The sequence below is a fragment of the Phocoena phocoena genome, chromosome 16 (assembly GCF_963924675.1).
Source record: "Phocoena phocoena chromosome 16, mPhoPho1.1, whole genome shotgun sequence".
Taxonomy (NCBI): domain Eukaryota; kingdom Metazoa; phylum Chordata; class Mammalia; order Artiodactyla; family Phocoenidae; genus Phocoena; species Phocoena phocoena.
Window position 1 is genome coordinate 40,216,388 of NC_089234.1, and position 15,044 is coordinate 40,231,431.

Genomic DNA, 15,044 nt, shown 5'->3' on the forward strand with positions numbered 1-15,044 from the left:
CTTTTAATTGGGCTTTTAAAAATATAATTTCAATGTTATTAGTCAACGTTCAGTGATTTTTTTTTAAAGACAGTGGTGTAGGCATGCTAAAGGTTTGCTAGAATATTAAATTCACTTAGTCATTTTAAGTAAGAGAATCTTCTCCTGCAACTTTTTAAATAGCCCCAGAGATTAGCACTTACTGTGGATTTGGAACTATGGTTCAAGTCTAAGACAACCAATATGTACAAGTTCTGTAGAAAATGAAGAAGCAGCATTCAGCATAATGTAACTGTAGGTCGTTTCTCCCACTTGTTAATGCATCTTTGTTCATTTCACCTGTGGCATTGCATTAGGACGTCTAAAGCAATCACCAAGAAAATAAAGGTGAACTACATCTTTCAAGAATTACTAAGAGAAAACATTCACCTAATTTTCAACATTGAATTTTAAGGATTTAAATCTTGTCTTAATGAAGACACTAGGGCTAAAATTCATGGTCAGCTTCATAAAAAGCACATCTCACTTTATTTCTGAATTTTTCATGCCCCCTCTATTTTCTTCCACTAAAGAACATCCAGATAAGTTAGAATAGCGCCAACTTGTTTGATTTGTTAACTGACTTTCTTGTTAATACTTCAAGTATGGGAAATAAGGGCTTTCTGTGTGTCTTGACTCACAGGAAAACTGAAAACTGCCAAGGAAAGGAGCGACGTAACACCTGAGATAGATTGAATACATTAGGGAAAGTGATTTCTGGAAATTTGCTAGGAATGATATTTGTTTGTACCTTCTTTGTTATTAATATAGGAATCAGATCCATGTGGCATTTAAAACAAATTTATTTTGATTATATTCTTTACAAATCATAACTTTTACTTAAAATTATGGGATATGCATGTGAATCACACATGTATAATATATAAATTCAACTACTGAATTTTTCTTGTCTCATTTCTAGAAGACTGAACTGATGGTGAACTTAAATTTAAAGAAGTCAGCTACCGCACCGAAAATAAGGATATCAGAGCTGATTTCATACAGTAGAGGTGATTTGTGCATCATCCATAACAATGTTTTCTTTCACAGTAGGACCACAGACAAATATTTATGTAAATAGGTATTTTCGTGTGATGTTTTGTGGTACATGTAACTTTTTTTAGTGTTTCACAGCATTATTATTTCATTCAATTTGTACTGAATAATGTCTTTAGGTCCAAGTAGACTTGAATTAATGTCATAATTGTCAGTATTATTGAAAATTACGTCAACTGTACTGTTTATCCATCTGTCCCATAGTTTAGAACATGACCTGGCTATCTGGCATTGTTGCAAGTGCCTTAAATTCATGGCATCCTATTAAAGAAACAAATTTGGTGTTATGCTGCATGACAAAGACAAACACACCTCAAAATGTTGTCCTTTCTCAGCTTGCTGCGTTTTACAGTTCTTTCTGCTAACAATTTATAAGCCTTTATTACATAATATCGATGAATTACAGAAATGATGAAGTTGTTCTCTTATTTCTGTTAAACGTACCAGAGCTGTGTATCTGTTCATGAGATACAGCGTCATTTCTGTGAAATGTATAAATGTATGTGCAGGTCAAATTAATATATGACATACTAGCAGTCTGTATACAGGTATTCCTGTTTTGCTGAGCTGTGTAGATTCAGTTAAAAAAAAATTCGTGCAGTCAAGTTCTAAAATATCTCGTTTTTTAGACTCCATTAACAACAGTCCGACTCAAAAGAAAAATTGGAAAATGACTGCTAACCAAGCCTCGTCATGAAACCAATGATGAAAAAGTACCTTGGTGCACAACTCAACAAAACAGGATGCTTCCTCTGAGTTCCTGTATATGCAAATCACTTATAAGGCAAGTTTTCAACAGACCTAGAAAGCTAAACATTGAAGGTGTGTTAGCCCTCCTCTTTATCTGCCCCTGCATCAACGGACAGAGCTCTGGGACCTTGACAGTGACTCAGAGGTTTGGACTTTCCAAGTATAGGGACATTTCTTGAAGCGTCATCTATCAAATTTATTTCAATGTATGATGTTTTTACAACTGCTCAGTTCTTTTGTATTCTTACAGCTATGGTTATTTGATTGTCCTCTTACAATTCGTTCTATATGAAAGAGTCCTTTGTTAGTCAGAATGCAACAACTGTCATCAAATGGTCACTGACCACTTGCACTCTTTTGCTGTAGATTAAACACTTTTTCATAAACTTAACCTGCTTTGATTTGCTCTGTATTTTTCCTGCAGCTGTAATTGCCGAGTGCCTGTTGTATACTTTATAGAGTTGAAATAAAAAAATAATTACTTTTGAAATTAGTTGATGTTTAATTTCAAACAAGATTTTAGGATAGAATTAATATATTAGAATTGAAATACCATATAGTGCTATTGTAGAATGTCACTATAACAATGTAGAAAATACTTATAACCCAAGTATCCATCATAAAATGATGTGTTATCATCTAATATAAAACTAATCCAACAAATCAGCTTAAAGAATTCAACAGGGTTACATTAGGCCATCCAGTGTGAAGAGCCACACGAACCTGAAAATTAGCAGTTTTCTGTGTGCAGCTACCACACCACCACCATCACCACTACTACCACTCACTCCTTTTTGGGCTACCCCTAGCCAAACTCTGAACTAGGCACACCGTCAAAGGGGCAACATACAAGAATACAAGGCATGCTAGGAGGGAATTATTTAATATGAAAAGTAACTTCATGAATCTTTGTCTAAGGTTTGTTCACCTAATCCCTCTGTTAAACTTCACGTGCATAAAGAATATATATTTAGAGAACAATAAGATTGCGACAAACTCAACTCTCCACAGCCCTGGTGAACATATTGTTGCTACATCCCTTTGCTCCTCACTGCAGTGAATGGTACACAACTTAAAACTGGCTGCAACATAAAGATCCCCTTAATCTAACTGCATTCGTCTTGTTGACATCACATTGCCAGTGACGGTGAAACCCCTTTTTAAAGAAAACTAGAAATTCAATTCGGTTAGCTTTCTCAGACAGAGCCAATAAAATAACCTTAAAAAATATTATGTCACATAGCAATCCAATAAGTTCATTTTTCCTACAAATAGAACTGTTAAGTTTTTAGTATGTCCTTTAAGTTCTGTTATTTTCACACCCTTGATCTAAGAACCGTCTTCTTTGATCCCAGAAGGTTATTTTTTTTGGTATCAATCACAGTTTTTGCAGAGGCACACAGATCAATCCTCATGATCATTAGTGGGGTTGGGGGAGGAAGATGGTGAGGATGTTGCATCCGTGCCACTGTCACATCTTGTGCATGTTAATTGCAACTGAAGTAAATCACTGAACACTTACTTGACTATGACAATAGGAATCAATACTAAATTTGAGATGAATGAATTGATAGCACAATCGTCCAAGTTGATCACATGTGATGCTTGCAGACCTACCCTGAGATCCTCAGTTATAACCCTGAAAGTGTTATGCACAAAATATAGGACAGCCACAATGCTAATATTCTTTTCCAGAGTCCTATTTACAGTTCTCTTCTGTATTCCATATTTCTCCTTTCTAATTCAAAAGGCCTATAAATTGATAAAATAGTAATGTTTACCTCCGACAATTGTTTTTCACTCAAGGTGAGTCTATGAAGCAAAAGACAAATCCATCACATGCCAATTAGCAAAGCCAAAAAGGTTACGTCTCAACCTCATGGGAAAAGAAAAAAAAAAAGGGAAAAAGGGAAGAACCAAGGCCACAGGCCACAAAGTCTGGCCATGGATTTCATAAAATTTAAGGGACAGGCTCAAGGTATATGTTCTAGGACAATGTTTTCCAAACATCAATGTCGTAAAATGTCTGTAGAAAATATGGTAAAAACATAGATTCCCAGCATCATCCACAGCTATTTTCAGGTACAGTCCAGAAATCTGAATTTATAACAAGCATCTTAGCTTATTCAGATGGAAACAGTTGTATACATTCATGGAAGGGATGCAGGAAAATATGGCCCATGGGAAAGCATTTCAGGAATGGCAGGGTGAAGGAGGTAAGAAAAAAAAAAAATCTATAGTCATTGACATCCAAAGCCTATTAAATGCCCTGGAAAATGTTAAATGACATTTATATTCTACCTATATAGCTGTCCTTTCCATTTTCCATATTCAAATAGTATGTGAATAATAAATTATTTTTGTTAAGGAATACATCCACATCTTGATTTAAAAAGCCAAAACAATAGATTTATACCACTTCAGGTATCTGGTGTACAAGGACAGGATACTAGGAGTTTAATTTGCATGATGGCTCTTAATCCTCTATGGAGAAATGATAACAAAGACTCGAGCTTCTGGCTCAGCTGGATTTTTTACTTCAGTTCACCATTCTCCTATTTCCCTCCCTGAGGAATTCCCTGCCCCGTGGAAGGCAGGTTTAGCCCTTTGTCTTGCTTTGGCCATTGAAAGGGGAGCCTGTCACTTCAAGCATGAATGTTAAGAGCCAATTCTTGCTTCAACACATCCTCCCTTCCCTCTACTTCCGCGATGGGCAGTTCTTCATCAGTGGCTGTTCCGTCAGCTTCAGAAGCAGAGTGAGGACTGAAATCAAGAGAAGCAGAGCTCCTACCAACGCACCAAGGTTTTATGGTGGAATATATTGTTGGAAATGCTAATATTTGGCTTTACCTATTTTAGCAGCATAACCTTGCCCATTCTGATTGATACAACTAGCACACACAGAATAAAGCCAAGGCCTGCCTTAGACTCAGCGTGGGAATTCAGCAATGTGAATAACCCACTCTCACGTAGAAGATAACAGAATAGGTCATTAGACCCTGAATGAGGGGCAGTGAAACTGCAGTAAAGCCTTGATGAATTCACTCAAATTCCTAATCCTTTGGCAGAAACTACCTTAAACTCCATATAACAAATATACATTTTAACAGGCTAATGGATGGAAACATGCTTAGAACCCAGACCATCTAAAGTTGGTGCAACAAGTTACTTGGGCCACTTGGGTGAAGACTCAAATTTAGAAGCATGAAGGTTAGTGGCATGAGAAACAAAGAGGCCCAATAGAAATCATGTTAGTCACAGGATTGGGGAATTTACAATTCCTAGGGAGAGCACGATTCTTCAAGATTTTTCAGAAGAGATGAAAGCCTGAGAGTTTTAGTAATAAATACAGGTCGGAATAGGAACAAAACACTATCTTAACTATAATTATGATGTCATACATATAAAACTCTTTGCTAGGTTACATGTGCCACAAATTGCTTTGTAAAGTAGTATGAATTACTGGGGCCTTGGTTTCCTTACCCAAAGGAAGGTTATTAAAGTTCCTTTAGTAATAAAATTCTGCAATTCTAAGTTTCTTTTCTGAACCTCCCTTCCCTTATTTTTCAAAAGCAGGGTTTGGCAAACTACAGCCCATGGGCCAAATCCGCCCACACCCCCAGTCCATTTTTGTAAATAAAGTTCTATTGGAACAAAGCCAATACATATTGTCTAAAGCTGCTTTCACACTGCAATAGCATGTGAGTTGAATAGTGAGAAAGAGGCCATATGGCAATTAAAGCCTACATTATTCACCGTCTAGACCTTTCCAGAAAAGTCAACCAAACCCTATTGAAAAGAAAGGGTTTACAATGGACTAGTGATTTTTCAAATTGAGTTTTCCATAGAGCCTCAGGATATGGAAGTGATATCTCAAAGTCCACCAGAATGGAATAGGTAGAGAAATACTGGTGACCCTTGAACAATACAGGGGGGTTAGGAGCACAACCCTCTGTGAAGTATAAAATCAGTGTAGAACTTTACAGCCAGCCCTCTGTATCCACAGTTCTGTACCCTCGGATACAACCAACTATGGAGTGTGTAGCACTGTAGTATGTATTTAGTGAAAAATAATTGCATATAAGTGGACCCACGAAGTTCAAATCTGTGTTGTTTATGCATCCACTGAATATGTATTAAACAAAGGAGATGTGCAGTGAGTAGGTTCCACAGGCTCCAGATTTTTAATTCTGATTCAGTCATAGAAATTCTTATATATGTTACACAAACTGGGGATGTATGTAACATTTAATTTTGAAGAAAATATTCTATTGTTTATTTTTAATGTCTGAAAAATCACTGAACTAGATTAAATTTGAGGTTCTTTTCATGTGCAAGTTTCTAGGTATGTGGTAGCTCATTTCTTAGGAGAAAAATTAATTTAAAATATCCATATGGATCAAAGTTAAGATAATAATTGTGGGGAGAAGTGTAGACTGGGAGGGAAGAAGAGAGGCTTCTCCTAGGGTGCTGGTCATTTAATTTCTTGATCTGTCTAGAGACACAGGTGTGTTTACTTCATGAACATTCATGAAATTGTATGTTTGCATCTTTTACCTAAATTAAATTTACTTTAAAAAGAGTTGAAACATATAACAAAATAAAAGTATATGTTATACTACAAGTTTTGAGCTTCATACTGCTTCTTGTTCTCTGTGTCTGAGTTCAAAGGAGCATTACTACTTTGCCCTCTTTCCTCATGTTTAAAATTAACTTTCTCATGTGTAATATATATTTAAAAATCTCCATGCCTCTAGTCCTTATCTGCCTCCAACCTACTCTTATTGAGGTCCAGTTTATTTTTTTAAAAAATTCTAATCTTTTCTTGGCATTCCTAGCTCCCTAGGAATGGATGCCCTAAGGATGCAGTCAAACCCATGAATGAACTTACCTCCCCAGGCTCCCAACCACTTGCTGGGCTTCCAGGCGTTTGCAAACACTTCCAGTCGTATACAGAACTTTGCATTCCCTTCTAACTTTCCACTTTCCAATCACCAACTCAAGTTGTTCTGATCTCAGCATGGGCATTAACTACCTTCAGAAAACTTTCTCTGACTTATAAGTGCTTTCTTGGTTTATATGCACTGATTCAAAGTCTAGATATAAAGAAACATTGTTTGACTGGAGAAGGACTCTGTGAAAGCCTAAGAATTTTTTTCTTTTTTTCTTTCTTTTTTGGCAGGGAGACATAATGGAGACTGTGTCATCTTGAGACCACTGGGAAACAGCTAGAAAGGCAGTAAAGTTATTGGGGTAATAGAAGGACTCTTTGGAGGTAAGGTTATCACAAATTTGGGCATACTTCACTTCAAAAAAATTGATATGTGAAAAGATTAAGTTTACCCAAAGACAATTTAAGAGTTGTTTATTTGTATTACGGAAAGGTGATTTCTTTTTGACTTAAAAATTATACACTGCAAGAGAAAGCCAAGATGGTAAATTAGGAAGACCCTGAGCTCACCTCCTCCATGGGCACATCAAAATTACAACTATTTACAGAGCAACTATTGAAGAGAAAGACCTGAAGACGGACAGAAAAGATAGTCTATGACTAAAGATATAAAGAAGGATCCACAAGGAGATGGGTAGGAGAGGTGGAGACATGGTATAGTCAAGATCCATACCCCTGACAGGGCAACCCACAAACAGGATGATTACTACAATTGTAGAGGTTCTCCCTAAGGCACATGGGTCACAGATCCACACTAGGCTCACCAGCCCAGGGGTCTGGCTCTGGGAAGATTTGCCCCTAGAATATTTGCCTTTGAAGGACAGTGGAGCCTACATTTGGGAAGGCCAGAGAGCTATAGGAAATAGAGACTCCACTCTAAAAAAGGAACACACTAAATCTCACATGTTTTGAGAGACCCAGGGTAGAAGCAGTAATTTGAAAGGAGCCTGGGTCAGCCCCACCTGCTGATCTTGGACACTCCCTCGGAGAGGCAGGAGGCAACTGGAGCTCATGCTGGGGACACAGACACTGGTGGCAGCCATTTTGAGGAGCTCATATTACCACTAGGACACTGGTGCTGGCAGGTGCCACTTTGGAATCCTCCCTCTAACTTGTTAGGACCAGAACCTGGCCCCATCCATCGGCACTAGCCCTGGGACCCTCTGGTCCTTCAGCTACCTATAGGGACACAACCCCACCCACCAGTGGGCCAAAACCAACTCTGGAACTCACTGGGACCTGAAGCCAGGACATGGCACTTCTCACCAATGGGCCAGCAGTAGCTCCTGGACTCTCTGGGCCCTGCTCTGGCCACCAGCAGGCCAACATCAGCTCTGGGAGCCCCAGGCCCCACAGCCAGAGACCCCAGGACCTGACTCCACCCACCAGTGGGCCAGCACTAACCCCAGGACCTAGCCTCACCTACCAGCAGACTAACACCAGCCAGAACACTGTGGGTCCTGGCCTCACCCAACAGCAGGTTGACACCAGCTCCAAAACATCATAGGCCCCTCAGCCAGCCACCCCGGGTTCTAGCTTCACTCAAGAGCATGTCAACACCTGCTTTGGGATACCACAGACCCTGCAACTGTGTCAGGAACCAGAACCACCCATCAGCAGGCCAAAGCCAGCTCCAGAACTACCTGGGTCCTGACCCAATCCACCAGTAAGCCAACACTAGATACAGGACCTCCAGACTCACAACCAGCCAACCTGTAACCCAGTGCCACCCACCAGCAGCCAGAAGCCTTTGAACAAGGCAGGACCCGGAAACCAATGGGACTGGGGGCCAGCCACACCTACCAGACTACCCACAGTAATCAGCCCTCCACAACAGAAGGGCCAATACAACCCACACAGGGGGCACCCCTAGAGCATACAGCTCTGGTGAACAGAAGAGAGTGAGCTGGTGGGACGAATAGCACCTCTCCTACAAAAGACCATTTCTCAGGACTTCCCTGGTCGTGCAGTGGTTAAGAATCTGCCTGCCATTTCAGGGGACACAGCTTCGAGCCCTGGTGTGGGAAGATCCCACATGCTGCGGAGCAACTAAGCCCATGCGCCACAACTACTGAGCTCACATGCCACAACTACTGAAGCCCATGTGCCTGGAGCCTGTGCTCTGCAATAAGAGAAGCCACCGCAATGAGAAGCCCAAGCACCACAACAAAGAGTAGCCCCTGCTCACCACAACTAGAGAAAGCCTGCGTGTAGCAACAAAGACCCAATGCAGCCAATAAATAAATAATTTTTTTAAAAAAGACCATTTCTCAGTGCACACAAGACCTTATGTGGGTTGGGACCCAGCACAAAGCAATACTTCCATAGGAACTAGGGCTAGACCTGACGTGGGGTCAGAGAGGGTCTCCTGCGGAGGTGGGGGTTGGCTGTAGCTCACTGTGGGGGTAAGGACACAGGTGGCAGAGGCCCCAGAAAATATTGATTGGCAAGAGCTTTCCTGGAGGTCCCTATTTCAGCACCAAGACCCAGCCCCACCCAACAACCTACAGGTTCCAGGTTCCTGGAAAGCCTCAAGCCAAACAGCCAGCAAGACAGGAACGCAGCCCCAACCATCAGCAGACAGGTTGCCTAAAGTCATACTGAGCTCACAGCAACCTTGAAACACACTCCTGGATACCGCCCTGCCCATCACAGGGACAAGACCTAGCTCCACCCACGAGAGGACAGGCATCTGTCCCTCCCACAGGAAGCCTGCACAAGCCTGTGGATGAACTTCACCCACCAGGGGGCAGACACCAGAAGCAACAGGAACTACAACCCTGGAACCCATAGAAAAGAGAACATAAACAAAGAAAGTCAGACAAAATGAGATGACAGAAAAAAAGAAAAATATGTTGCAAATGAAGGAACAAGATAAAAACCCACAAGAACAATCACATGAAGGGAAGGTAGGTGATCTACCTGAAAAGAATTCAGAGTAATGATAGTAAAGATGATCCAAAATCTCAGGAAAAACATGAAGGCACAGAACTAGAAGATACAAGAAATATTTACCAAGGAGCTACAAGACGTAAAGAACAAACAAACAGAGATGGCCAATACAATAACTAAAATGAAAAACATACTAAAGGAATCAATAGCAGAATAAATGAGGCAGAAGAACAAATAAGTGAGCTGGAAGACAGAGTGATGGAAATCACTACCACAGAAAAGAATAAAGAAAAGAGAGTGAAAAGAAATGAGGACAGTCTCAGAGACTTCTGGGACAACATTAAAAACACCAACATTTGCATTATAGGGGTCCCAGAAGGAGAAGAAAAAGAAAAAGAGCCTAAGAAAATATTTGAAGATATTATAGCCAAAAATTTCCCTAACATGAGAAAGGAAACACTGAAGTCCAGGAAGTGCAAAGAATCCTATACGGGATGAACCCAAGGAGGAACACACTGAGACACATATTAATCAAACAGAAAAAATTAAAGACAAAGAGAAAATATGAAAGCAATGAGGGGAAAGCAACAAATAACATATAAGGGAATTCCCATAAAGTTATCAGCTGATTTTTCAGCAGAAACTCCACAGGCCAGAAGGAAAGGCAAAATATATTTAAAATGATGAAAGGGAAAAGCCTACAAGAATACTCTAGCCAGCAAGGGTCTCGTTGAGATTCCACAGACAAATCAAAAGCTTTATACACAAGCAAAAGCTAAGAGAATTCAGCACCACCCAACCAGCTTTACAACAAATGCTAAAGGAACTTCTCTAGAGGAAAAAGAATAGGCCACAGCTAGAAACAAGAAAACTATGAATGGGAAAGCTCATTGGTAAAGGTAAATATACAGTGAAGGTAGAAAATCATCCACACACAAATATGATATCAAAACCAGCAATCATGAGAAGTGGTGAGTATAAATACAGGATACTGGAAATACATTGGAAGTTAGGGGACCAGCAACTTAAATCAATCTTGTATATATGTAGACTGCTATCTCAAAACCTCATGAGAACTGAGGTTCCCGTCAATCAAAAGTCTACAATAGATACACACACAAAAGTGAAAAAGCAATCCAAACTCTAAAGATAGTCATCAAATCATAAGAGAACAATAGAGAATGGGAAGAAAAAAGACCTACAAAAACACATCTTAACAATTAAGAAAATGGCAATAAGTACATACAAATAATTACCTTAAATGTAAATGGATTAAATGCTCCAACCAAAAGACATAAACTGGCTGGATACAAAAATCAGACCCGTATATATGCTGTCTACAAGAGACCTACTTCAGATCTACGGAAACACACAGACTGAAAATGAGAGGATGGAAAAAGGTATTCCATTCAAAAGGAAATCAAAAGAAAGCTGGAGTAGCAATAATCATATCAGACAAAATAGACTTTAAAATAAACACTGTTATAAGAGACGATGAAGGACATGACATAATGATCAAGGGATCAATCCAACAAGAAAATATAACAATTGTAAATATATATGCACCCAACATAGGAGCACCTCAATATATAAGGCAAATGCTAAGAGCCGTAACAGTAGAAATTGACAGTAACACAATAATTATGGGGGCCATTAACGCCCCACTTACACCAATGGACACATCACCCAGATAGAAAATCAATAAGGAAACACAAGCCTTAAATGACACATTAGACCAGATGGACTTAATTGAAATTCATAGGACATTCCACCCCAAAGCAGCAGAACACACTTTCTTCTCAAGGACACCTTAAACATTCTCCAGGATAGATCACATCTTGGGTCACAATCAAGTCTTGGTAAACTTAAGAAAATTGAAATCATATCAAACATCTTTTCCAAACACAATGCTATGAGATTAGAAATCAAGTTACTGGAAAAAAAACTAAAAAACACACACATGTGGAGGGGAGGCTAAACAATATGTTACTGAACAACTAATGGATCACTGAAGAAATCGAAGAGGAAATCAAAAAATACCTAGAGGCAAATGACAATGAAAACACAACAATCCAAAACGTATGGGATACAGCAAAAGCAGTTCTAAAAGGGAAGTTTATAGCAATACAATCTTATCTCAGGAAACAAGAAAAATCTCAAATAAACAACCTAACCTTACACCTAAAGCAACTAGAGAGAGAACAAACAAAACTCAAAGTTAATAGAAGGAAAGAAATCATAAAGATCAGAGGAGAAATAAATGAAATAGAGATGAAGAAAACAACAGAAAAGATCAAGGAAACTAAAAGCTGGTTCTTTGAGAAGATTAAAAAAAAAAAGGATAAATCTTTAGCCAGTCAACAAGAAAAAAAGGGAGATGACTCAGATCAACAAAAATTAGAGATGAAAAAGGAGAAGTTACAATTGACACCACAGAAATACAAAGGATCATAAAAGATTACTACAAGAAGCTATATGCCAAAAAAATGGGAAACCTAGAAGAAATGGACAAATTCTTAGAAACGCACAAGCTTCCAAGACCGAACCAAAAAGAAACAGAATACATGAACAGACCAATCACAAGTACTGAAATTAAAACTGTGATTAAAAAACTTCTAACAAACAAAAGTTAAGGACCAGTGGTGCACAGGTGAATTCTGTCAAACATTTAGAGAAGAGTTAAACCTATACTTCTGAAACTCTTCCCAAAAATTGCAGTCGAAGGAACATCCTCAAGCTCATTCTACCAAGCCACCATCACCCTGATACCAAGACCAGAGAAAGATACCACAAAAAAAGAAAATTACAGGCCAATATCACTCATGAACATAGATGCAAAAATCATCAACAAAATATTAGCATACTGAATCCAACAATATATTAAAGGGATCATACACCATGATCAAGTGGAATTTACCTCAGCTATGCAAGGATTCTTCAATATATGCAAATCAGTCACTGTGATACACCACATTAACAAAGTGAAAGATAAAAACCATATGATCATCTCAATAGGTGCAGAAAAAGTTTTTGACAAAAATCAACATCCATTTATGATAAAAACTCTCCAGAAAGGGGGCATAGAGGGAAACTACCTCAACATAATAAAGGCCATACATGACAAACCCACAGCAAACACCATTCTCAAAGGTGAAAAACAGTATTTCCTCGAAGATCAGGAATAAGACAAGGATGTCCACTCTTGCCACTTTTTTCAACATAGTTTTGGAAGTCCTAGCAATGGCAATCAAAGAAGAAAAAGAAGTAAAAGGAATCCAAATAAGAAAAGAAGAAGTAAAACTGTCACTGTATGCAAATGACATGATACTATACATAAAATATTGTAAAGATGCTACCAGAAAACTACTAGAGCTCATGAATGAGTTCAGTAAATTTGCAGGATACAAAATTAGTACCCAGAAATCTCTTGCATTCCTATACACTAACAATGAAAGATCAAAAAGAGAAATTAAGGAAACAATCACATTTACAATCACACCAAAAAGAATCAAATACCTAGCAATAAACCTACCTAAGGAGGCAAAAGACCTATACTCTGAAAACTATAAGACACTGATGAAAGATATCAAAGGTGACACAAATGGAGAGATATACAATGTTCTTCGACTGGAAGAATCAATATTGTGAAAATGACTATACTACCCAAAGCAATCTATAGATTCAATGCAATCCCTATCAAATTACCAACTGCATTTTTCAGAATTAGAATAAAATTTTTACAATTTGTATGGAAACACAAAACACCTCGAATGGCCAAAGCAATACAAAGAAAAACAGAGCTGGAGGAATCAGGCTCCCTGACTTCAGACTATACTACAAAGCTACAGTAATCAAAACAGTATGGTGCTGGCACAAAAACAGAAATATAGATCAACGGAACAGGATAGAAAGTGCAGAGACAAACCCATGCACCTATGGTAAATTAATCTATGACAAAGGAGGCAAGAATATACAATGGAGAAAAGGCAGTCTCTTTAATAAATGGTGCTGAGAAAACTGGACAGTTACATGTAAAAGAATGAAATTAGAACAATCCCTAATACCATACACAAAAATAAACTCAAAATGGATTAAAGACCTAAATGTATGGCTAATACTATAAATCTCTTAGAGGAAAACATACGCAAAACACTGACATAAATTACAGCAAGATCTTTCTTGATCCGCCTCCTAGAGTAATGAAAAATAAACAAATTAAACCTAATGAAACTTAAAAGCTTTTGTGCAGCAATGGAAACCATAAACAAAAAGACAACCCACAGAATGGGAGAAAATATTCACAAATGAAATGACCTACAAGAAATTAATCTCCAAAATATACAAATAGCTTATGCAGGCCAAAAACCCCCAACAACCCAATCAAAAAACGGGTGGAAGATGTTAATAGACATTTCTACAAAGAAAACATAGAGATGGCCATAAAGCACATGAAAAGATGCTCAACATCACTAATTATTAGAGAAATGCAAATCAAAACTACTATGAGGTATCACCTCACACTGGTCATAACGGCCATCAACAAAATATCTACAAACAACAAATGCTGGAGATGGTGTGGAGAAAAGGGAACCCTCCTACACTGTTGGTGGGAATGTATTGGTACAACCATTATGGAGAACAGTGAGTAGGTTCCTTTAAAAAACTAAGAATATGAGGGGGGGACCTTGAAGATGGCAGAAGAGTAAGACTCGGAGATCGCCTTCCTCCCCACGGATACACCAGAAATACATCTACACGTGGAACAACTCCTACAGAACACCTACTGAAGGCTGGCAGAAGACCTCAGACCTCCCAAAAGGCAAGAAACTCCCCACGTACCTGGGTAGGGCAAAAGAAAAAAAGAAAAAACAGAGACAAAAGAATAAGGACGGCACCTGCACCAGTGGGAGGGAGCTGTGAAGGAGGAAAAGTTTCCACACACTAGGAAGCCCCTCCGCGGGCGGAGACTGCGGGAGGCGGAGGGGGGAGCTTCGGGACCGCGGAGTAGTGCACAGCGACGGGTGCGGAGGGCAAAGCGGGGAGATTCCCGCACAGAGGATCAGTGCCGACCGGCACTCACCAGCCCGAGAGGCTTGTCTGCTCGCCCGCCAGGGCGGGCGGGGCTGCGAGCTGAGGCTCGGGTTTCGGTTTCGGATGGAGCGCAGGGAGAGGTCTGGGGTTGGTGGCTTGAACATAGCCTGAAGGGGTTAGTGCACCACGACTAGCCGGGAGGGAGATCGGGGAAAAGCCTGCACCTGCCGAAGAGGCAAGAGACTTTTTCTTCCCTCTTTGTTTTCTGGTGCGCGAGGAGAGGGGTTTAAGAGCGCTGCTTAAAGGAACTCCAGAGACGGGCGCGAGCCGCGGCTAAAAGCACGAA